This window comes from Perca fluviatilis, chromosome 5 (assembly GCF_010015445.1).
Source record: "Perca fluviatilis chromosome 5, GENO_Pfluv_1.0, whole genome shotgun sequence".
NCBI classification, from domain to species: Eukaryota; Metazoa; Chordata; class Actinopteri; order Perciformes; family Percidae; genus Perca; species Perca fluviatilis.
This window is the reverse complement of record NC_053116.1, coordinates 4,650,824-4,676,507: the sequence shown is the minus strand read 5'-3', so window position 1 is coordinate 4,676,507 and position 25,684 is coordinate 4,650,824. Positions and strand designations below refer to the sequence as shown.

Below are 25,684 nucleotides of genomic sequence, written 5' to 3'. Positions count from 1 at the left end.
TTACTATGTTACTCCTACTACATTGCACATATCTGTACATGTTGTTCATTACTTACACTTAGTTATACATATTTGATTTTTTTTTCAATTCTGGTTGGACGCAAATATGGGTTTCTGGGCAGGGAGATCAGGAAGGCAATACCAGCTTGTGTTGTGGCCGCAACAGGAGGCAGTTTCCAGAGGAAGGGAGGCAATCAATAAATATATTTTGTTTTCACAAAATGAACACAATCACAAAGTGTCTTGTTGTATAAAATGTATTTATAATTTCATTGATAGTAACTAGGAGTGTTGGGCAAGTTACTTCCAAAATGCAGTTCATTAAAGATTACTAGTTACTGTCATTTCAGAGTAATTAGTTATATTACAATATTACTGTCTCTGAATTGTAATCCTTTACACTACTTTTGCATTACTTTTAGAAGTTTGACTTGGCAGGTAGCTTGTGATTTCACCACCAGATCAATAAAGTCTCATCTTTATCAACTTTAATACATCATAACAAGAGTTATCTCAAGACACTCAAGTCACAAATAGAGTAGGTCTAGACCACACTATAATTTACAGGGACCCAACAATTCTAGTAATTCCCCCAAAAGCAAGCATTCAGTGTGACAGTGGCGAGGAAAACCTCCCTCTCAGGAAGAAACCTGGGACAGACCCAGGCTCTTGGTAGGCGGTGTTCGACGGTGTCGGTTGGGGGTGTGATGAACAGTGGCGATAATAGTCACAATAAAGATAATGGAACTACGACTATAAATAGTAGTTGCAGTAGTTCATGGCGTAGCAGGGCGTTACAGGACGTAGCAGGGAACTGCACGGCGTAGCAGGGTGTAGCAGGACCACAGCGAGGCAAAAAAAATAAATAAAAAAAAGAGAGTGGTCACAACACATGCACAACCTAATACAGTCCAGTATGAAATGTCTTCTTCCTACCATTAGAAGTAATTTGTAAATGTTTATGTGTCATATACAGCTAATGATAGATACAAGTTACACTACCTGATGAGCATTGCAGACATGTGATGTTGCACTGTGACCCACGACGAAGCACTAATGGTCCAGGATCCTGTAGAGAAAAGCCCTCTGTCTCTTCAAAATCTACAGTGCTAGGTTCATCTATCCCTTCATTACTGGCTGCACTCTCTGCCAAAATCTGAAAAAAACAGAGGTTCAAAATCACTCACAAAAATAGGATACAAGCTTAGTTACCAACTGGATCAGAAATAATAATAAAATAAAAGAGAAATGAAACCAAAGCAGCTCTGAGGTCCGTGTATCATCCGATCATTCAATTATTCCATTTAATCTGGCAAACCAAAAACGAAATAACGAATCAATATTTTGTTTTTCTGTATGTACAAACAATTGAAAACTGACGTTTGTTTCATTGCTTTAAGCTCGAAACGGGAACTATAATAAACAAGGAAACCAAAACGAAATAATGGATCAAATTAAGTTTTCCGTTTTTTTTTCTTTATTTGTTGTAGTAGGTCTAACCATTTCCCTCGGTGCCGTGCTGCTTGCTTTGCGCATGCGCAGTGGATAGTTTCAAAGGAGTAGGTCGCTGAGCGCCAAAAGCGTAGGGTCCGGTCCCAGTTGGTCAAACTTTCCTGTTCAAATGGTTTTTATTGAGGACATGTTTATGAATGGAATGCCATATCATGAGATCTCAGTAAAGATGCGAGAAATGGGTGTCCAGCGTGGAAGCTCTGAGATCAGCATTCGGAGACTACTTGCCAAGCATAATATGCGGAGAAAAGGACACACTTCTGATTCAGACCTTGACATTGCTGTCTCTCGAGCAATAAATGAGGTAACGTTACGTGATATAAAAAAGTAAAACATGTAGCATACTAGACCAGTGGTGTAGTCTACGTGATATGCAGGTAGCCAATACGCTGTCTAGGAACCCACTAGGAACGGTCAAAGATTTCCGTATACCCACATAAAACAGCGAGATGATACATCGTTTTGTGACAGAACTTTCACGTGTTCATTCATAAATTCACCCCGTCTGTGTGCAGTTGTAGAAATAACCGTTCCTGGATGCTTGCTCATGCATTTCAGCTGATACAGTAGCTACATACCCTCAGTTTGACAATGGTTTTGGACGATAAGTGTGCTTGAGATGATGTGGACACTTTGTGTCCTCACTGTTAATAATATTCTGTAATGAATGAGTGTTGGTGATAGAACTGCACATAGGCCTATGTTCATTGTTATTACTGCTACTGTTAACCTTTTGCTTTCAATAATTGTTAATAGGCTAATAGTTGCAACTTACTCTCTTAAATGTGCATTGAAAGTTGCCAGCTGATAAAACCTGTGCTCCAGGGACCAGATTCATATAACATCTAAGGCTTCATGTAGCTCCTAACTGGCTGAGTTAAATGGTGATTAAAATCAGTCTATTCGCCCCACCTGCATAGGTGTCATTTACACTAGGGATGCTGGGGACATGTCCCCAACACTTTTTCAGTTTTTTCTCCCAAATGTTCTGAAAACAACAAGAAAGTGCTATGAGAGTTTTTTTGGCACAATAAGAAAACATGCAATACAATGTAAATACCGTATATAGAGAAAACACATCTGCATTGTCCAAAAAAATTACTTAAGCTAAAAGAAAACTATTTACTGATTACTGCATTATATTCAGTTATATTTTTATATTCTGAATTGTCACCTGCCACCTGAATTTTGTGTTTCCCTTTATATAAATAAAGACATTTCCACCATAAATTGGTGCAGAAAATGTCTCCAGAATGCAGGAAATTAAGTGTTTAATGCTCAAAATATTCTGGGGGAGGACCCCCAGATCCCCCAATCGTATATTTCTTTAAATAGCATTAAAACATCTTCTAGTCTTGTAGCCTATCATATGCTGTGTTTTGTGTTTTGTCACAACTCTAATCTGAGCCGTTAAATGTCCCCACCACTGTTTGACACAAAGTGACGCCCTTGCCCACCTGTAACTGTCATTGGCTGTTAAAGTCTTTGCAGTGTTGATAACACACAGCCTAAGCAGTCCTTCAGAATGCTCTATATTACATGTACATGCATACTGTATGTATTAGTGACTGTAGTGGTGCTTATGGGACATCGCTCTGGGACGGGGTGCATGAGGTTGGGAGGGAAAAATCACAGTATACTCACTACAAAAAACTAGACTACGCCACTGTACTAGACCTAGGCTATTTGATGGTAGACAAACAATTGTGTACCTGTGTATGTGTGTGTTTTAACAGACTGGATCAACATATGGTCGTAAAATGATGACAGGCTACCTGTCCTCAGTTGGGGTACGTGCAGGGGAATGCCGTGTTGGGAGCGTCCTGAAAGCAGCACATACCCCTTACCATGAAGAACGGCGTCAAGTATGTCTTAAATAGGCTAGTCCTGAATTTTATATTTTTATAATAGACAGGGTTTTGCCCAGTAGGGTCTGACTGCAGACGTCCTATGTGGAGCTCAGGCAATCTGGGTGTCATTTTATCTGTCAGGATGTAAATGTCAAGGTTTTTATGGCGAGCCCTTTTACTATTTATTCTTTAAAACTTACTAGTTGCTATTTAAATGCTACTAGTACTTACTTATTAGTTACTATTAACTATTCCATTAACTACTAATACGCATTCCCGTTTTACTAGTAACAATTGATTAGATACTAGCACGTTTTAGTTACTACTAGGCTAACTATTCCATTGGTTACTAGTAACTAATTGCACATTTTTTACATTGCAATCTATGGGGCTCTGTAGAGATCACCTTTTCATTAGTTACTAGTAACTATTCGAATAGTTATAGAATATAATAGAAAACGTGCAATTAGTGAAATAATTACTAGTAACTAATGGAATAGTGACTAGTAACTAAAAATTAAGTACTAGTATGTAATCAATTGTTACTAGTAAAACGGGGATAGTTACTAGTAGCTATAAATAAGTACTAGTAGTTTTTAAATAGTGACTAGTAAGTTTTAAGGAATAAATATTTAAATTGCTTTCTATAAAGGTTTAAGATAAGATTGGGATGATACACCTCCTGTGCATTTCATTAGCCAACGCAAAGTCATATCATTAAACCGTCATATAGCCTAAGTTAACATTAAAGTTTGGCTGTTAAAATACCTTGCACAACATAGTTTTTTAAATCATATCCTATATCAACATATTCTGAATCACAGTCAACCAGTTGTGAAATCTATGGAATTAGTCTTTGTGTTTTGTGGCCTTTTAACCGTGCACATCCAGATAATATATTTCAATTAATTCTGTGCATTATTGTTTCAACTTAAATATTTGACATGAACTGTTTATGTATTACGGTGGTTACCTTTAGTTTACAGAGTTGTGGGTGATTCTGATGTAATTTCCATCCTGACAGATGGGATGAGTCCCACAGAGGTCTGCTGGCAGACCCTTCTGGCTATGTAGCCTATACCATGCACATGTATACCTAATAATAATTAGGTATACAAAATAAAAAATAATAATTTATATTTCTTGCTTGCATAGGGTTCCCGTAACTTTAACCCAATCCCATATAATGCTGAGTATATGGGACACAAGATGCACATGGACCAAAATTAAAAATTGGTCATGTTTGGAGTGACTCATGTGATTGCTGTAGATGGATACAGCAAGAAAATTGTTGCAAATGCAACTATGCCTGCTAAAAACAATCTTGCCATATATGAAGAGGTGTATAGGTCAGTGTTGTATGTTATGTTTGATCGAACATATTTTATCAATTGTAATAGTATTAATAATTGAGCGTTTCATATGTGTTTATGTAGACCTGCAGTAACACATTATGGAATGTGGGATCAACTTCGTGTGGATCATGGCAAAGAGTTTTACCTGTGCCTCTACATGCAAGAGAGGCTGTCAGAATATAGACACAACCAGCAAAGACAGCCATACCTTCAAACACAGTCAACAAGGGTAATGTCAACCATCTGCATCTACATTACACCATTGGTGAAAAGTAACTAAGTATATTAAGCCAAGTAATTCAATTAAGTACAAGTCTGAGGAACTTGTACTTTACTTGAGCATATCCATGTACTGCTACTTTATACTCCACTACATAATGAGAAATCTAATAATTTCAAATATATCCTGGGCCAATTGTCAAGAGTGGTTACAATCAGTACTTCAGATAATACTTATTCTAGGATTTTGAATACAGAACCTTTTCTTATGATGTTTTCAACATTGTGTGGTCTTGGGGATTTTACACAACAAAGTTATTCTTAGTCTATTCACTAGTTCCCAACTGTTAATAACATAGAAACACATTGTTAACAGACAGTGTTGTATAAAGTACAAGAAAGCAATACTTGAGTAAAAGTACAAGTATCGTACTAGAAAAAGACTTTGGTAGAAGTGAAAGTTCCCTTTTAGAATATTACTTAAGTAAAAGTCTTAAAGTATCTGATATATACTGTACTTAAGTATCAAAAGTAATTTTCTGATATTTAATGTACTTAAGTATTTGAAGTAAAAGTAAAAGTTTTTTTTTTTTTTAAAAGCAAGCGGTTAGAACTTTTATTGTGGCTTTCTTATAGTAAAGCATAAAGCATATTAAGGGTTCCCATATCTTCTTAATCTCACTCATCAAATCAAATTCACATTCTTTTTTAGGACTTTTCAGGCACAATTCTCTTAAGTTCAAAGAACAAACAGCATATTTTTAGAGCTGACATCAATGTACAGAAACATTTCTTGCAACACAGGTGTATGACGTTATCTTCACCACTACCCTGTTCACCGAGTTCACCACTATCGTCGGGGTGGTCGGGGCTCAACATAAAAAAAATCCCCACTGGCCCCGAGCTGTAGATGTAGTTTTGCTGGCCCCTTCTACATTTTTACTGGCCCTGAAAGAAATATCATAGGTGTGATTGGAAAAGGACAAAAAAGCAGGAAAATATACGCGGCACCTATGCTTTAGAAAATGGTTCTAACCAGTTAGCCACTGCCACTGGATGTTGTGCCATTAGCAGCAAAGCTAGACCAGGGGTCATCAACTACATTTTTCCAGAATTTATATATATATATATATATATATATATATATATATATATATATATATATATATATATATATATATATATATATATATATATATATATATATATTATTCAGAATATGGTATATTAGGTATGTGGCTAATATTGGGGGTGGTGACAAAAATCTGCTCTCAAGTCGGACAGTTTCTAGCCGTTTCAGCAGCCTTCAGCAGGACTAAATAAGCCAAATTGTTGCTGCTGTTGTTCTGAAAGATATTAAACATTCTGAACTTAGCAGAACCTTTCTTTTTTTTTTTTTTTTTTATTTTTAAAAAATAAAATTTTTTAAATAAAAAAAAAATTATTATACTCTTTTTTAAAAAAAACCCCGATTAATCGCGATTAACTACAGCAAATTGTGCGATTAATTAGTTAATTTTTTTTAATCGATTGACAGCCCTACTTCTGACTATTCAACCTTATGGATCTTCATGTCTGTTTCTTACATGTTAAATGGAAAGGTACAAAAAAAAAACTCTTTTAAATAGTAGCAAGCATTCACGTCAAAGAATAACTGCAAACCCATATGGCGAAGTCAAATTTTCCATAAAGCTGATAATTAAATTATCCAATGCCATCAAATGCTTCCCTCCTTTGGTTATTTTAATATAAATCAATTGAAGCACGCTCAGTGCAATTATCAAAGCTCTCACAGAGTGAAAGTTGAGAAGAATCAGAATAAGACTGACCCCTCCTTGTCTCTAACATCATTAAGTGCTGTCAGAGCACAAATAAAATTCAGTTATTCTATGTGTGTGGTTTCACTGGAAACAGCTTACTAGGGTTGTGCCGATGGACGATATCATCGTCCATCGTGATGGCTGCCCGACATCACGATGGAGAGCAACCATCGTGATGTGTCTTTCGCCCCCCCCCGGTCAAACACACTAATCCTAGTCGCGGGCGCTGGACGGGAAATTGACAAGTGCGTCGGTCTTAAACTAGCAAAGACACAAAGACAAGATTGGCTGTAGTGATACATTCTCTCTCTCTCTCCCTGTCAGCTGTAGCTCGCTCTACCTTCTAACGTTGGACACAGCGGTCTCGAGTGAGAGAGAAAAAAGCGTTAAAAGTGGAGCGCCATCACACTTTCCTTTCTCCCCTCATTGGACTAAGTTTGCCGACACTACTGTCTGTGTGCGTGCATCAATAAGTAAGTCTGAGGTCCTGTAGGTACGGGACGATGTTATGCAGGATTTATGAATGTACGTTAGCAACAGGCTAATTCACGAGGCTGCTATTTTATGTGTGAGCTAATATTGCGCATCTGTTCATGTGCGCTGCAAGAGTTATGTTTCTGTTTATTGAATGCGTTATTCAGTGCAAACATAACCGTGAATGTAGTTTAAACTCAGTAATGATGGTATGTTAGGTTATTACTGTCGCTCTGTTGAAGGCAGACGTCCCACTGTACTGTCGTTACGCAGATCACGGACATCTGATTGATTTTACTGCACCGTAGTTAAGTGAAAGTAGGTCATGTTGTAAAAGGGCACCATTTACAGAGGGCATTTAAATGTATCTCTAATCGTTTCTATGTTAACTGTTGGCCCATAGTAGTAGGAAAAAATATTTATGTAAAGCTACCCCCACAAGGAACTTTATACTTAACTTTGTTCAATATTAACAATATTGCTGTTTAGGAATAATTTACTTTCTTTCATCAATAATCTATCAGTTAGATTTGTGTGGTCATGAGGAACCACATAAGGTACAAAACCCCAATTAGCCCCAATTTAGTAGCATTCCAAACATGTATGCCAAACATCCTAATGCCTGTTATTGGAACATAAGAGTGGACGTAAGTTAATCATTACAGTAATATTAGCTCTGTACTAGTACTTATTGTATTCCAACCACCATTTTCTCCTTGACATGGAAAGTAGTGAACGCATCACTCGTCTTCTCCTCCAGTCACCCTAGTGTGTTGGTGTATGTAAATGTTGGGAGGAATGGTTACACGTGATTTATCATATTTTCTCTCATCAAAAATAAAATGCAAAAACCATAAATGCAATAGAAAATCGTAAATGCAGAAATGAAGAATAAACACACTACAAATATGGAAAACCCCCCATGTTCTTCTTGAAGGGTACCTGTTGCAGTCCTTTCTGTCCATCTGCTCCGTGTGTGTGTGTGTGTGTGTGTGTCAGAGCACACTGCTCTGAGTCACAGAGGAATGTCAGATGCTCCTCAAAAGAATGTGCAGTGAGTGTGTGTGTGTTCAGAGAGAGAGAGGTGGTGTGTCCTCTACAATTGTGAAGTGTATTCTGCTGTCACTGTCAGAGAATGTGCTCTGCAAATGTGCTGTGGTTGTCAGAGAAGAGATCAGTATCACTGCTGTCTTCTGAAAAGATTTTAAACAGCAGGCTACAATACCAATATGTAGCTTCTGGTTTTTCCTCCTTGGAAAAACTTCTCGTTTTCCTCCTCTCTCAACGTGTTGCAAACAGTGAGAAAAACTCCAGTTTTCCCCGATTGATTTCAGAGATAGCACAGAAACGCTGTCTGTCAGGCTTCCCTCGTAGGTGACTCAGCAGAGGATCTGCTCGTCACTTGTTGCAGGTTGTAGAAAAACCTGTCCTCTTCTCCTCCGGAACCTTTTGTAGTGATGCGTGTATCCAGGTGACTCTCCCTGGAACCTTCACTGCCCTGTGTCACTGGAAGGATCTCGATGGTCTCTGTCACCGTCTAGATTTGCCAATCCTTCCTCCTGAAGTTGTTATCACCACAGAATCCCCAGGCTTGACACCTGGATTCTCATAGCCAAAAGAGCAGAAGAAAATTCTCACGCAATAACCTACCCTAACCTATCATTTCCCTTATACTACTTAATAAGTGTTTTTTTTTTTTTTATTATGGGCCTCTCCCTACCTATGTCAAAAAAAAAAATTCTTTAGAGCAAAATTCTTTAGAGCAAATCAGAATCAACAAAACAAAAACAATTACTATTGCATCCCCTTACACTACTGTGTCAATCAGGGGTTAGATGATCCTTTTTAATAGTCTATCAATTTTGTTCTCACGTAAGCAGATTTTTTCTTTAAATGTACAATTGTTAACTATTCTAGCACTTTGGTTATCCAAGGTCTTTTAAACTGGAGCTACAGTGATGTCACAACAAATGTTTCAAACGTCTTTAGAAAAATTATTTAACACTAAAATTATTTAACACTATTTATTTCCCCTGCTACTTTTCCCTTTCTCTTTATTAAACCCCTTATTTATCATTGCTACTATATCCCTCCTATTTGAGACATGACAAAGCTCATAACTCAAAAGCAATATAAATAATCTGTTTAATATTCTAATCCTTAACATTGTTCTAGGTTTTACAGCAAATCCTGTTTATCAGTAACCAAAGTTCAATAAATAATTTCTTTAGATTAAATTCACCACAGTAAAGTGTTTCAACATCAACTAATTTAGTTTAGACAATTTTTGATATAGCAACTCAAAAACTCATTAGAGTACGATATGAAACGTACTGCTTTTAGGATTAAATCTCATTTAAACCTGCATTTATGCAATATCACCATTAAATATAGTTTACAAACCAAAGTAACACTAATTACCATCTGCTAGTTCCAAGAATCATTACAAATTAAAGTTTTTAGCCTTCTATTTATCCAAATCGTTACCTGTTATGGGAAGCATCATATCATATAACATTCAACAAAAATGTATATCAAAATCATTTCTTTAAACCAAAATTTCACTTGTACTACTGTACTACTCATGTTTGGTTTTAGCTTGTGTCTTATCTCTGTGTGTGTGTGTGTGTGTGTGTGTCTCTCCTCCTCTGGCTGTCCTCTCTCAAAGAAAGAAGGATTTCTCCAGGGTACATTTTTATTTAAAATTTTTTAGTTAAAATAAAATTTGCCACCACAAGGACACTTAAGCTTTTAAATGACCACTACATCATAAATTCCACCAAAAAACAACAATATGTTTGTCAGGGTAAATACATTATTTGTAAGGACAAGACTTACCTCTGCAAACCAGACAAGTGAATGTATCCCTAACATTCACTGACTGTTCTTCGGTCAGTACCAATGTTGTGTTCCTCTTTCGATGGACCAGGTCAGAGAGTCCCTGAATGATAGTTGTCACCTCAGACAAACCCTGAGCAGCCAGGACAAGCCCCTCGATCTTCTCGAACACACTGTCCAGTCCACCCTCATCATCTCTGCGTCTGTGAAAGAGAAACGCTACATGTATATATTAAATAATTAGAAACTGTTAATGTATGCAAATGATGTGACATGCCATTACATTCAGATTGATTATGGACACAAACGATTGCTTTTGTGCCAATCAAATATTGCATAAAGTGTCCATTGACTGAAGATGTCCGATTGTAGGAGAGATAGTTGTATCAAAGAAAAGACTCAGATAAACATGGCAGAGTTTCTGGACAGACTGACGGAGAAATGTGCCATTATTTTAGGTGCTTTCATGTAGTCTCTTTGAATATGTTGTATCAGACCAGCTCTGCTCTTTAATTCAGGCCATTTACAGTTTACATAGCCTTTTACAGTGCCTGATGTCAGGAGGAAAAACTGAGGGGGTGTAACAGAAGCCACTGGTAGTCCGACTTACGAGATTCTTCGCCTCTTTTGTTGCACAGCTTGGAAATCAACCTCTGGTACAGCCATGATTTTTCGCGAGTTCTGCTTCCAATAAAAGGTGCCTAATTGAGTACAAAATATACAGTATGTATCAATAAGAGCTCACTCTTGAAGACAGACATGTGAATGCATATTCATTTAGTTTTTATCTGAAATGGCAAAGGTTTGACATTGTTTATGGCTCCAGTTTAAAATGTGAGACTTTATAAATGTTGACGTGACAATTAATAGCCCAATATTTTGCCACTTAGCTGTGAAGCAACTTAAAAGTTCATGCTATTGTCACAGTACATTTTCAAGAAACAGGGTTACCTAAACTATAATTTGAGATGGTAAATAAAATTGTTCAAATGAAGCACCTCTTGTTCCTTCTGAGTCCAATATTTCCACTCCATTGTGGTCTGTCAGGATGAGTTGTTCATTGCTTCCTAAGGCATCTTTTACTTTGTCAATCATGGATGGGACACTGGCCTCCTGCTCCGTAAATCTTACAACCACCATTCTGCTGTTCACAAGCTTTCCACTCTGTACCTCTCCCAGACTGACAGTCCTGGAATTCAGAACAACTAAATTTAGGTTCATTCAAAATTTTGAACATACAAGAGAACATTTATATTTATATTATATTGACAAGGGCATGGAAATTGAAAAAAAATGTGCCTTACCTTGTAAAGTATTTCAGGGATTGATCCCTGAGTGGCTTGCTGAGCTAGCCGACCTGGAGAAGCGAAACTGGCCGCTCGTGGAAGGAGTAGGTAGTGGGCCCGCAGCAACGTTAACACCTGCATCCAGCACAGCCCCGGCCCTGCGTACTTCGTAATGGGCCTTGTCCCTGAGGTCGAATGAACTGAAGTGGCCCTCTGCTCCAGGGAAAACTGCCACATTGGTATCGTCAGTGAGGTACAGGCTCTGGCTGGTTACCTAAAAAGAAGTAAGATTTAGGCAAAATCCTGGTAATGGAATTCAATAACCGTATCCACTATTGTTAAGTGCATAAATCCAGCACTACTATGGGTTGCTAGTTTATTAAGTTCACCTAACGTAAGCTAAAATTAATATAATCCAATACAACAGTCCTGCAAAAAAAGCATGTACAGTTATTACCGTATAATGCAAAAGTTATGTCATAAAGTTATACATTTTTGTTGAAACTGTTTTAGAGAGGCATTCCATCAACTGTATGATCATTTTAGAGGATGGAGTTTGTGGTGCTATTGAACTGTATTGCCTTAGGTTACAGAATACAGAAAGTTACAGGTGATACAGAAACACCTAACTTAACTTATGTCATTGAGCCTATCCTAATTGACACGATTACGGGTTGGAAAAATAACAGAAATGCCTCTCTGTACAACACAATACTTCAACATCACCACCACCACTAACTAACACCTATGCGGCTGCCAACTAAGATAGCTGTCACAGTTAGATTACTTAACAGTTCACCCAATTTCACACATTCAAAACATAATGCTAGCAAACTAGCATTCATTAACTTTAGTTAGCTAGCTAACGTTACGTATCTTTGGGAGAGATACTGTGTGAGAACAAGCAATGTTCGATGGCCATACCTGAAATATTTTAGAAATCTTTTCCACCGTCATGTCCTCCTCTCTCAGCGTCACTCTTTTGGCGGCGCTGAAAAGCACAAACGATGGATCCATAATGTAGCACCACCTATGAGCACCACTGAGGGCACTGCTTTGTAGGCTTGTTACCTGTTCCACGCGGTTGGAGATTAACCACTGCGCATGCGCAAAACAGAATTGATAGCACCTTGGGAAATGGGAAAACAAATAAAGAAAAATAAAGACAACGTAAATTTGACCCATTATTTCGTTTTGGTGTCCTTGTTTATTATATTTCCCGTTTCGAGCTTAAAGCAATGAAACAAACGTCAGTTTTCAATTTTTTGTACATACAGAAAAACAAAATATAGATTTTTTTTATTAATATTGACTCGTTATTTCGTTTTTGGTTTGCCAGATTAAATGGAATAATTGAATGATCGGATGATACACGGACCCTCTGACGTGTCAAAACCTCTAGTGGCAAAATCTAGGAGATTTCAGCATATTGATTAATATATAAATTTGGACTTTCTAAATTACCAGAGAGTAGCGGTCCGTGTACTTTTTCGTTCATTCGATTTTCATTTCATGAACAGGTATTAAAAAACAAAAAAACGAATGGTTATTTGATTTTCGTTTTAAAACACGACATTTGAAATTGAAATACAATGCGTTTTTTCTTTTTCATTGTCGAAATGGGATGGGAGAAATTTAAAATATGCTGTGATTTTCATTTTCTATTTTATATAACAAAAATAAAATCACTCGAAAACAGAAACGAAAAAAGGCTTGTTTTTTCATATTCATTTCCAAGGCAACAGCGCCAGCATAGCCTACCAGTGTTCAGCCCAGGCCAAAATTACTTTGGAAACCTAGCTATACTCTTGATAATCCTTGGGGGGAATTTTATTTCATAATGTCACATGTATTTATTACCCTCTCTCCCTGCCTCCCTGTCTCTACCCGCCGCAGGCAACTTCGCCCGAAGAGAGTCGAACCAGCGGAGCAAATAGACTTTCGGTTCACGGCTGTAACGTTACCGTTACGCCAACCGTTAACAATCCCAGCAAACGTTCTGTTGCTGCCGTTAAGCTTGCTGATCTGGCAGAGAGTCACCGGGGTTCGGATCAGATCATGGGGATCAGACCTCGCGGGCTGGGTCTAATATTCTAATATTAGCTGCTGCTGCAGCTAGCAGCTAGCAGGTAGCCACCAGCCCTGTGACCTCGGTCCCGTGGTTCGCCCCCGGTGCCGACAGACTCTGGTCCGTCTGCAGAGCTTGCGTTACCGCTCTAGCTGAGCTGGGAATCTGGCGCTCGTGATTTATTCATATTTTATTTTATTTGCAGATAGTGATATGCTATGATGCACTGATGTCAGGCAGGGTTGGTGGTGCTTTTTGTCTGAGTCTGTGAGATAACCAAACTTCCTTTAAATATAACGTGCAATAAATAGATGGAATAAATAAAAGTCCCTCGAAATACATAGTAAAACATACATGTATTGTACGCTATATGAACTATATACTAAAGCCTGTATTTCATGATCTATTTCATAGCCATATGTATATTTATGTAAAGGGGGCAAAAATGGAAGTTATAGGCTACAGATTCCCTCAGCTGCAGCAGGGACATTCTAAAACGCTTAACGTGAAAAGCTTTAACTTTAATGTACCTAAACAATGATCAATCAAATATCAGTCAGTTATCAGTCAGATAACGTCCATAACGACTTTGGGTTAGATTTTTTGATCACTGTTTATAAACAGTGATCAAAAGATCGCTTAACGTGAAAAAGCTTAATGGTTAACCACGTTAAGCTTTTTCCTTACAATTTCCCTTAATGAAGCAGAAACCCTTAATGTCAGCTAACGTCCATAATAATTGTACTCTGGGTTAGATTTTTGACTCGCGGTTCGCTCCCCGGGACTGACTCTGCAGAGCTGGCGTTACCCGCTCTATGATCAATGAGCAATGATCAAGGATTACCAAATTTCTCTCTCATATTGCTCCTCATAACCACTGAAAAACTAAAAAATCTAACCCAAAGTACAATTATTATGGACGTTAGCTGACATTAAGGGTTTCTGCTTCATTAAGGGAAATTGAAAGGAAAAAGCTTAACGTGGTTAACCATTAAGCTTTTTCATCGTTAAGCGCATTTTTGATCACTGTTTATAAACAGTGATCAAAAATCTAACCCAAAGTCGTTATGGACGCGTATCTGACTGATAACTGACTGATATTTGATTGATCATTGTTTAGGTACATTAAAGTTAAGCTTTTCACGTTAAGCGCTTTTAGAATGTCCCTGCTGCTGCTGAGGGAATCTGTAGCCTAACTTCCGTTTTTGCCCCCTTTATATAAATATACATATGGCTATGATATAGATCATGTAATACAGGCTTTAGTCATAATAGTTCAATAGCCTAAATACATGTATGTTTTACTATGTATTTCGAGGGACTTTTATTTATTCCATCTATTTATATGCACCATTATTTAAAGGAAGTTTGGTTATCTCACAGACTCAGACTAAAAGCAGCAGCAAGCCTGCCTGACATCAGTGCATCATAGCATATCACTATCTGCAAATAAAATAAAATATGAATAAATCACGAAGCGGCAGATTCCCAGCTCAGCTAGAGCTGGTAACGAGCTCTGCAGACGGACCAGACGTAGTCAGCACTGGGGGCGAAACCACGGGACCGAGGTCACAGGGCTGGTGGCTAGTTGCTAGCTAGCTGCAGCAGCAGCTAATATTAGAATAGACCCAGCACCGGAGGTCTGATCCCCATGATCTGATCCCGAACCGCCGGTGACTCTCTGCCAGATCAGCAACAGAACGTTTGGGATTGTTAACGGTGGCGTAACGGTAATACAGCCGTGAACTGAAAGTCTATTTCCTCAGCTGGTTCGATCTCTTGGGGCGAAGTTGTCTGCGGCGGGTAGAGACAGAGAGTCAGAGGGAGGCAGGGAGAGAGGGGAATAAATAAATGTGGCATTATGAAATAAAATCCCCCCCCCCAAGCATTATCAAGAGCACAGGTTTCCAAAGTAATTTTAGCCTGGGCTGAAAGCAACACTGGTAGGCTAGGCTGGCGCTGTTGCCTTGGAAATGACAACATCCGGTCTCTGAATATGATGGTGCGTTCTATTATTTATCCGTGTCGGAGTTCCGACTAGGAAAACAGATGTTGCCTAGCAACAAGCACCAACACGCCACCTTTCCTCGGATTTCCGAGCTCGGAACTCGGACAACCGTGAGGACACCGAGCAAGAATTCCGACATGGATTCCAAGATGGCAGCGCCCTGTGTGACTTGTAGTATGAATTGTTGTCATTGTTTTTGTACCGCTTTGGCTGTTTAAATAAAGATTTTAATCACTCGTATTACTGCAATACCTTACTGCATCCGTTTCTCTGCCTGTTGGTATGGGAATCGGTCTTGTTGTGAGCGCAATATTGAATGAAGCCTTGTTTGCTAACGTGGCTAGCGTTACTACTCGGCCAGTGCTACCATAGCAACAGCTTTCCGGGTGGTGTCCAAGTTTTTTCTCCGACTCGGACGCGCAAAACATACCAGAACGCTTGAAGTGTGGAAATGACGTCATATCCGAGGTCCGAGTCGGTTCGTTGAGAATAATAGAACGCACCATGAAAAAACAAACCTTTTTTCATTTCTATTTCCGAGTGATTTTATTTTTGTTATATGAAATAGAAAATGAAAATCACAGCATATTTTTAATATCTCCCATCCCCTTTTGACCATGAAAAGGAAAAAAATGCCTTGTATTTCGATTTCAATTGTTGTATTTTAAAACGAAAATCAAATAACCATTCGTTTTTTGTTTTTTTAAGTCTGATTATGAAATGAAAATCGAATGAACGAAAAAGTACACGGACCAGTAGCCTACTGGGATACAAAATCGTGCGGGAGAACGGTCTGAATTGAAATGCAGGGGAAACTGGAGTTTTGGGCTAGCTAGCTGCCTGCCAACAGCTCATAGCTAGCTTAATAAAATGCGGGGGAAACGGGGCTGTTTGTGCTAGCTAGCTGCCTGCCAACAGCTCATAGCTAGCTTAATAAAATGCGGGGGAAACGGGGGTGTTTGTGCTAGCTAGCTGCATGCCAACAGCTCATAGCTAGCTTAATAAAATGCAGGGAAAACGGGGGTGTTTGTGCTAGCTAGCTGCATGCCAACAGCTCATAGCTAGCTTAATAAAATGCGGGGAAAACGGGGGTGTTTGGGTTAGCTAGCTAGCTGCCAACAGCTCATAGCTAGCTTAATGCAAACTGCATTGATGTCAAGGCAGACAATTACGAAAACCTGTTCTAAAGCTCAGTCTCTCCCTCTCTCTGTATACTGAAGCCCTGATGCTAGGATTTTGCAATCAGCGCATTTTTAATCCAGATGAGGGAATGATTTCAGACGCAATTTTAGCTACTCCTGTCATCAATTCATCAGCTACCAAATGTTTGCTAATGCAATAGCCAAGTTAACATGTATGTTACTAGTTAGATGGTGGATTGCCCAATACATACACGCTCAAATCACTTCTTTATTCTGAAATTATTAGACTAAAACATTACGAAATCAGCCAAATTAAGAGTTACAAGAATTAAAAGTAAGACTTACTCTGCTAAGAGCTCTTTTTCAGTGCAGGAATTTCTGCAAGTGCTAGCTAGCACTTGGTCCTCCAGTCCTGCCCGCGCCAGATTCAGGTGAAAGCTTTGATGGTGGTGGACTTGATTCCATCGAGTGCACCGAGGAAACAGCATCGGTAATCAGCCTCACATTGTCCTTACTCCAAAATCCCATCTGAGACTCCAACAAATCTCCAGGTCTATAACTCTCCGGAGTGAAATGAGCACCACAAACGACCGAGTGTGGTGACAGACGCGGCAGTGAAGTCTGCTCACTTCACCTGCACAAAACGCACCCAAAAACGAAAAACATTACTTTTCCTACAAGGAAAATGATTTACACGATTTCCTGACAGACTGGACTTTGTGCAACCAGCACAAACACAATAAATTATTATTAATTCAGTTATGAATTCTTCTTCTTCTTCTTCAGTTGATTGTTTAACGGCGGATGCGGACTAACTTAGCGCACTACCGCCACCCTCAAGATAAATTGTGCATGATCATCACTGTGGCTTACATCCTTGAAAATACTGTAGCCTGCAAGCTACAAAAAAAAAATAATAATATTTATAGAAATAACCCTATATTCTGTCAATGAGTCCAGTGTTCTTTAAAAATGCAAGCATATACTTTATTACTCTATGATCAGAGCCCTTAGACAAAAGCTCTCTAAGAATAAAACTTTCCCCACTGCCCTCTACTTTCCTTTTCATAAAAACCCTTTCTCTATTAAATTTCCTACACATCATAAAGACGTGTTCCACTGTCTCTGGCACATTACATATCTCGCAATTTCCTGTATTATGTTTTCCTATTAACTGTAATGTTTTGTTTAGTCTGGTATGCCCTAGTCTCATTCTTGTATAAACTCCCTCTTCTTTTCGACACCTTAATACTAAACGACCCATACCCACTTCAGGATTTACAATGTAAAAATCCCTCCCTTTATCTTCCCTGTCCCATTTATCTTGCCACAACTTTTTAACATGTTTTTTAATCATTGACTTAGCCTCTGATTTTGATATTTTACATTGAATAGATATATTTGTCGCTTTCAAAGCCTGTTTAGCAAACTTGTCTGCCAACTCATTACCAACCATACCTACATGAGCCGGAACCCAAACAAACTTTACATGCGTCCCCCCATTTTGAATACTATGCAACAACATCAATATCTCACACACAATATCAGACCTTTCACATGAGTTACCTGATTTAAAATTTTCTAAGGCTGACAACGAGTCTGAGCATATGGCTACTCTTATCGGTTTACTTTGCTCTACCCACTGCAATGCCATCACAATAGCTATCAACTCTGCTGAAAACACTGATAAATGATCCGAAACTCTTGCAGAAAACTTAATATCAAACTCTGGTATCACATATGCAATTGCCACTTTCCCTGTATCTGGTTGCTTTGACCCATCAGTAAAAATTTGCACATACCCATAATAGTTATCCACATACCTCATAGCCAGTTGTCCACTATCCCCCTTATAATTTTTTATCTTTTCATGCAAAGTTATATCAGTATCTGGAACCGGTAGCAGCCACGGCGGGTGCGGTGGATAGACTACTGATGGACCAAATTCAAAATGTTCTACAGCCGCTTTTACCTTTTCATGTATACTTGCACTAAACGCTCTCTCTTTACTCTTTTGCCTGCTCCCATGTTGAAATGAGGACACTTTTAGTTGGATGGTCTTCCATATGTCCTTTTAGATGAACAAAATATGACAGTGACATTTGCAGTCGTCTCAACTCAAATGGCATTTCCCCTACTTCAACCTGAAGCGCTGATATAGGGGAGGTTCTCATGGCTCCTGAACATATCCGGAGGGCTGAACCCTGAATAACATCAAGCTTCTTTAATTCAGACTTTGCAGCAGACCCATAAACCACACACCCGAAATCAACAATAGATCTAATTAATCCCACATATAATCTTTTCATTGAAGTCATATCTGCTCCCCACTCCTTATTGCACAAGCACCTAATTATATTAATGACTTTTTTACACTTGTTAACTACCTTTTCAATATGATTATGCCAGGTAAGCTTAGAATCAAAAAGCATACCTAAAAATCTCACACATTTTACTCTTTCTAAATCTCTACCATACAATTGCAACGTAAACCTTTCTTCAATTTTTTTAAACGAGAAAAACACTACCTTGGTTTTCTCAACCGAGAACCTGAATCCCCATTTCCCAGCCCATTCTTCTACACAGTCGATAGCTTTTTGCAAATTTTTAACAATGAATTGAACATTTTTACCCCTTTTCCAGAGAGCGCCGTCATCTGCAAACAATGATTTGCCTATACCATAATCAAGTGTATCATATATATCATTTATCATAATAGAGAACAAAATTGGTGAGATAACACTTCCTTGGGGTACACCGTTTTCCACAAAAACACAATCAGAGAAGCTACTGTTTATCCTCACCTGAATTTGCCTATTGCTTAAAAAATCCTTAATCCAGCAATACATTTTCCCGTCTATTCCAAGCCTTCGGATTTTAATTAACACACCATCCTTCCAAAGCATATCATACGCTTTTTCCATATCAAAAAATATAGCAGCTACTACTTCTTTACACACTTGGGCCTTTCTTATATCACTCTCCAATTTAATAACTGGATCCATAATTGACCTTCCTTTCCTGAAGCCGCTTTGGAACGACGATATCAGATTCCGAGACTCAACAGAAAAAGTCAGTCTCTCCACAATCCTTCTCTCCATTATCTTACCTAGGTGGGATGACAAAGCAATTGGTCTATAGCTAGAAGCCACAGTAGGATCTTTCCCCTGTTTCTAATTGGAAAATAACAGCCATCTTCCAGCTCTTTGGAATTGTCCCTTGTTCCCATACCTTATTGAATAACTCCAATACAGTATGAAGAGCTTCGCTACGATGCTTCAACATTGCATAACTTATTCGATCTTTTCCGTTTGCTGTTACCTTCCCTTACTCACAGCCTTCTTTAGTTCACCTAGTGAAAAACTTGCATTCAAGCTATCATCTCGATCCTCTACATTTTCTAAAAGATATTGGTACTGTCTTTTTGTTGCCTCTCTTTTATGTCTTTCATCTTCAGTTAAGTTAAAACTACTATGAACATTAGCTATATCTTTGACCATTAACGCTGCTTTATCTCCATCCTTCACTGCCATAGTCTCACCATTCTTAAGGACTGGATAACTCCAAGATTGCCGCACCCCACTCATTTTTTTAACAACTCTCCACACATCATTTACAGAGGTTTGTCGTCCTATAGTGTTACAATATGTTATCCAGTAATTCTTTTTTACTTTCGTAATTACTTTTCTCACCTTAGCCTGCTCTCTTTTATATTCCATATACTTTTAAACGCTTAAACTATTTTTAAACTATTTAAATACTTTATTTCTAGTGTTTATTGCTTGCGTGCAGTCACTTGTCCACCATGGTACCAATTTCCGCCTCGTACTTCCCGGCCTCGACTCGGCAATAGAACCTCTTGCAGCTTCCACCATAGATACACTAATATTTTCTGCAAATTCATCCACATCATCCATCACCTCAACCTGACCCATATTCCTATCACTTAAAACTGTAAACATTATCCAATCAGCTTTATTAAAATTCCATCTTTCAGAGAAACTCTGGTTCACATTGCAGCTCCTATTACCCATCCTACATAAAATCGGATAATGGTCACTTCCAATCGTTGTCTCACTATAAACTTCCCATATTATTTGATCTGCAAGGGACTGAGAAACTAAAGTCAGATCCAATACAGACTGTACTCTCACTCCAATACGAGTAGGTGACCCATCATTTAAACAAACCGACCCTTTCCTATCCATAAGTTCTTCTAAAACCAAACCATTATGATCCGTTCTATCCCCTCCCCACAAAGAACTATGTGCATTAAAATCTCCTAACCAAATTACGTTGCCACTTTCTTGCCCTTCAACCAACTCCAGTGCATCAATATCAAGTCTTTTACAGGGATTATAAAAATTTACAATATTTAAACTACCATTGTCACACCAAACCTCAGTAACTAAATACTCTAAGCCTACACCCTTACCTAAAACCCTGTAGGGAACCCCCACCTTAATAAAAGTAGCACATCCACCCCCACTACTATCACTCCTATCACTTCTTTCACACACATATCCATTTAAAACAAAATTTAGATGAGGTTTCAGCCATGTCTCAACAATGCAAATAATCTCAGGTTTAATCTCTAGTTCGGAGATAAACCTCTTGAGCTCTTGCCCATTTGCCACCAAACTTCTAGCATTCCACTGTAGAAAATAAATGTGTTTTTTTTTTTTTCCTTTTCTTTTTTTTCCTTTTCCCTCCTTCCCTTCCTTTTCTTCCTTTTAAGTCTTAGCTTGTAAAATCAACATAGGCAACTGTGAGACAGGCTGTGATAAGGATGTTGGTTTCTCAGATTTATCTCTGTTCTGGAGTTCTTCATAAATGCTCTCCCACGTAATGTCTTTGATACCCAGATACCTATTGGCACTTTTAACCACAATAGCTGTCTTCTCAGACCTTTGTCTTGCCTTGCGGCGTCGCATATTAATAACTTCCGCAATAAAGCACAGAAATTCTTTCTTCTTAACAATCAGGAATTCCTCATCAACATCTGAGGTTTTAGCAGCTCTTGCTGTCTGTCTCACTAAATTTGGCTCAGCTGGAACTCTCTTAGCTGCCTCAGCATAAGACAGCCTTCCTTCAGCCCTAATATGCTGGATTTCAACTGCTCTCTTTCTGGTTTCACACTCCCTGTACCCAACACTATGCGCTCCCCCACAGTTAACACACTTCTCTTGCACCCCAGTTCCACATGTACCATAGACATGCTCTCCCCCACAGCGTCCACAAGTTTGAGTGCCTTTGCAGTAAGCAGCTATGTGACCATATTTCTGGCATTTAAAACACCTCAACGGAGGGGGCACATACATCCTTACATTGAAGTTCATATATCCAACAGTGACATATTTAGGCAGTTCTTCCCCTTGAAACTCCACTAATACTGAAAGACTATCAACCTTCTCTCCAGACCTCCACATTTTGAGCCTCTTCAGGCTAGTCGCACGTCCTCCCTCAATGCTTAAGCTTTCCCAAATCCTCTTTTATGGGAATACCATAGATAACTCCCCTACACACCACTCCTACTGCCATTTTGTCCTTCACCTCAAGAACTTCTTTTTTGCAAACATTCTTCAGCTTTAAGGCTTTCAATTGCTGGCCCTCGTCTTTACACACTATCATCAAATCACCATCAAACTACACTCTAGCTCTGACTATCTCACACACCTTCTCGCGCAAAAACTTAGTGAGAGCCACAGGCCCCACTGACTTAATATCATGACCCTCTTTAAACTTTACCAGCACTTTCAGTCCTTCCTGATCCATTTTCTGCCTCACCACTCGCTCATTCGCATCGTCTGACTCGCTGAGCCCCCTCTTCCTTTGAGGTTTTTCCTTACTACGGTCACCCTCGTCCATACTATCTTCACTCGCCATCAACTGTCCCCCCAACCCTGCCACAGTGTGATCATACACAATTCACTTAAAGCAGCTTATTCCAAAAACCTTGGTGTTGGATGTTTTGACAAACTGATAAACGTTATTTCTCCAGCTCCAGAAGATCAACCAGATTCAGTCAAAACCCAGTTATGAATTCAACCTGCACTTTGCTCTTTAAGCACCGCCCCAACTCATTACACCGTATTGAGAATGAGGACATACGTCATGGTAGCTTGCTGTAACATCACGATTTGGGCGGTGTCTGAGCCCGTCCACCATCTTGGTGTACCTACACTATCGGTTGCCAGGGGCAACAATGTAAGAGCGCTGCATTTCAAAACACTGGACGAAATTGATGTGGAACTGTGAACGAACAGTTCTGTTCAATTTTTTGTTGAGATGGAGAAGGTGAATCAGCGTCAGTCTGCTTGCAGGAGAATATTCTGTCGGGAACTTTGCCCGCAACGTGCAAAGGTAGGCAACCTTACAGTAGCTACATTAACTTGTAGTTTACTGCATACACGTAACATTAGCTCATTGTCCAGTAGCTTCTAGCTTTCAAACAAATGCAGTGCAAAATATAATCAGCACCCACAAAGTAAACGCTACCAGCTAATAGAGGTTGCCACAGGCAGTATGATATGCAGTAAACTGCAAGTGAGAAAGGTTAAATAGTACTGTAAAACCACAAGCTACAAGGCTACATCCAACGTATGAAAAGTCAACAACACCATTGATAAACACCCACTACAAGTTGTCAGTTAAGACCATGATGAATAAACTACACCACTACAGTAACAAGTATGTTCAAGTAAATGAAGTACCTTCATGTTACAGTATGCTTAAATATACTTGATACAATTCTAATCATACCAGGACAGGCTGAATAACTACTGGACTAGCTAACCTAAAGCTTTCTCCTTCTGTCTGCAGTCCTGAGGCAACACCATTATCGGCAACTGAGTCTGATCTTCGCTTCATGTTGAATATACTAGTGTACAGTATATAGTCATGTTTGAATAAATGTTATAATAAAGATACACGTTTCGTTAGTGTCTTTGTAGAGCTTGTATACCTAACGAGTTATTAAAACAGGTAGCCTCTGACTATAATTATTCAGTTAGAAGTTTACTATGTCCAGGTCATAATTTGATGGAAAAACAGTTTATATTATATACACACCAAAATACTTAATGACAGACAAACCAGTTAATTTAATGCATTTATTTTTTGAATGGCAATCTCTAATATAGCAAATAATCTATTCAACATCTCTCTTTGGCCTCTGTTTCCCTGCTTGTCTTTTGCTTTTCCATCCTCAGTGACCGCCTCCGTTTGTTCCTTAGTCCCTGTTAAAAGACAGCAAACACAAGAAAAATATGTTTATCGTTATGAATGCTAATACGTAACGTTACGGAACGTTATACTTTTTACATTTAAAAAAAGTGTTAGCTTTCATTTAATGTTGCTAGTGAAGTTAACAGGAGCAGCTTTACCCATCCTGCAGCTACAACAGATAAACACACACATTTCTAAATCTCTGCTAACGTTACGCATATACAGTAACTGCTTATAAAAAGAAATGAAAATGCCACCGGACATTAAACTTTACAAACACAAATGTCACAAAAGACAGCGACCCAGCTAACAGGCTAATGTTAAATGATTAGCATGGGTGTATTCACTGCTTACAACTGTAGTTAGCTAGCAGGCTAGGCAACAACGTTAGGTGTACTTCGTGGCTTTAAGAGCCGACAACACAAACACATTTAAAGAGATTTTAAGAGAACTTACCCAAATGAAAATGCAGAGAACACACTCATCGACAGGGAGATGTGGTCGAAAGTTATGTCCTTTTTTTCTAATTGCAGTCACTCAAGAAATCCGAAGTCTCATTATCACATCGGACAAATGCTCTCCTTTGTGCTTTTTCCATGTAGGGATACGAAAAAACTGTAACACATGGTTCCTAAGGTTTCCACGAAAATCGTGTGTGGAACTGAAGCAGTCTTTGACACAGCAGTGTCTTCCAGGAATTCTAAAATAGTTAATTTTCTTGAATCTAGACTAGCAAAAAACAGATGAACCTCCTCTGCTACCAACACAAACAATGAACACATTCAGCTCAAAATGGCGGAAGGGGGATCTCTAGGGGCGGGGCGCTGTGCCGTGATGATATCTCCTCATTCTCAATAACACACTAGCTGCAGCATTCATAGGTAGCCTGCGTCCAGAGATGGATAGATGGATCGTTTGCTTCTGTCTGGTTAGCAACACGGCCCCCAGCTAACCAATCCTTCTTCAGACTGATGTTGGCATCCCCCACTCAATTAGCATACAGGCGCAGGAAAAAATAAATGTGGAAATGTGGAAATACAGAAATAAATAAATGTAGAAATGTGGAAATACAGAAATAAATAAATGTATAAATAAATAAATACATAAATATATAAATAAATATATAAATACATAAATATATAAATAAATGTATAAATACATAAATATATACATATAGAAATGCATAAATAAATAAATACATGTAAAAATACAGAAATAGCCATTTATGTTACCAAAATGTATTTATTTTCACTATATTTCTGCATTTATTTATTTATTTATTCCTTACGTCATTTTTAGTCCTCCGTACACTTTTACAACGGGAATCTATGTAGTTTATTTATGAAATCCTGTTGATTAAACATCGGAAAAGGACAACTGTTTGTGCAGTCAATCCCCGTTAAAGGCCAGCTGGTTAGCCGGTAATGTTAGCACACCGCCACTTATCCGTGTTCCTTAACTCCTAACTTTTTACGTTACTCGTTACTTTTAAAAGCAGGCGTCTCTGGCAGAGACTGAAGTTAATTATACAAAAACTATCTTTGACCATAAAGCCAATCTATGGTTTATCAGTGACGTGTCTTAACTACACTGCAGACCATACCTGCCAACATTCTGGGAGATCTGTGCAGGGGCATGGTAGGGGTTAGGGGGGGGACTAAAATCACTGCGACACACCTTACAAAAAGTGTGGAGGTTGTCGATATGACTAGCTAACATGTATGTAAATTGTTGCGCCCAACACTGTTGAAATTTAGAGCTATAGGCCTATTTCGATTTCTTTGCGGGAACACCACCTTCACCTGCCTTTTTATTTTTATTTTTTTTAAGACCATTGAATGAGGTGAGGTAAGCACTAATAACAAAGTGGTGTTACTTAAAACAA

General features: G+C 38.6%; 1 long non-coding RNA gene across 2 annotated transcripts; it reads right to left on the bottom strand.

Moving 5' to 3' along the window:
* Window positions 1–9,636: 9,636 nt before the first annotated feature.
* On the bottom strand, window positions 9,637–17,042 carry LOC120558318. Of its 2 annotated transcripts, XR_005639090.1 has the most exons (7): window positions 16,918–17,042; window positions 12,426–12,483; window positions 12,279–12,345; window positions 11,373–11,628; window positions 11,067–11,257; window positions 10,679–10,769; window positions 9,637–10,271 (listed from the first exon to the last, which is right to left on the bottom strand). It is a non-coding gene; the product is annotated as an uncharacterized LOC120558318 (long non-coding RNA). The 2 variants fall into 2 exon arrangements; XR_005639091.1 differs by lacking the exon at window positions 12,426–12,483.
* Between the last annotated feature and the right edge of the window lie 8,642 nt (window positions 17,043–25,684).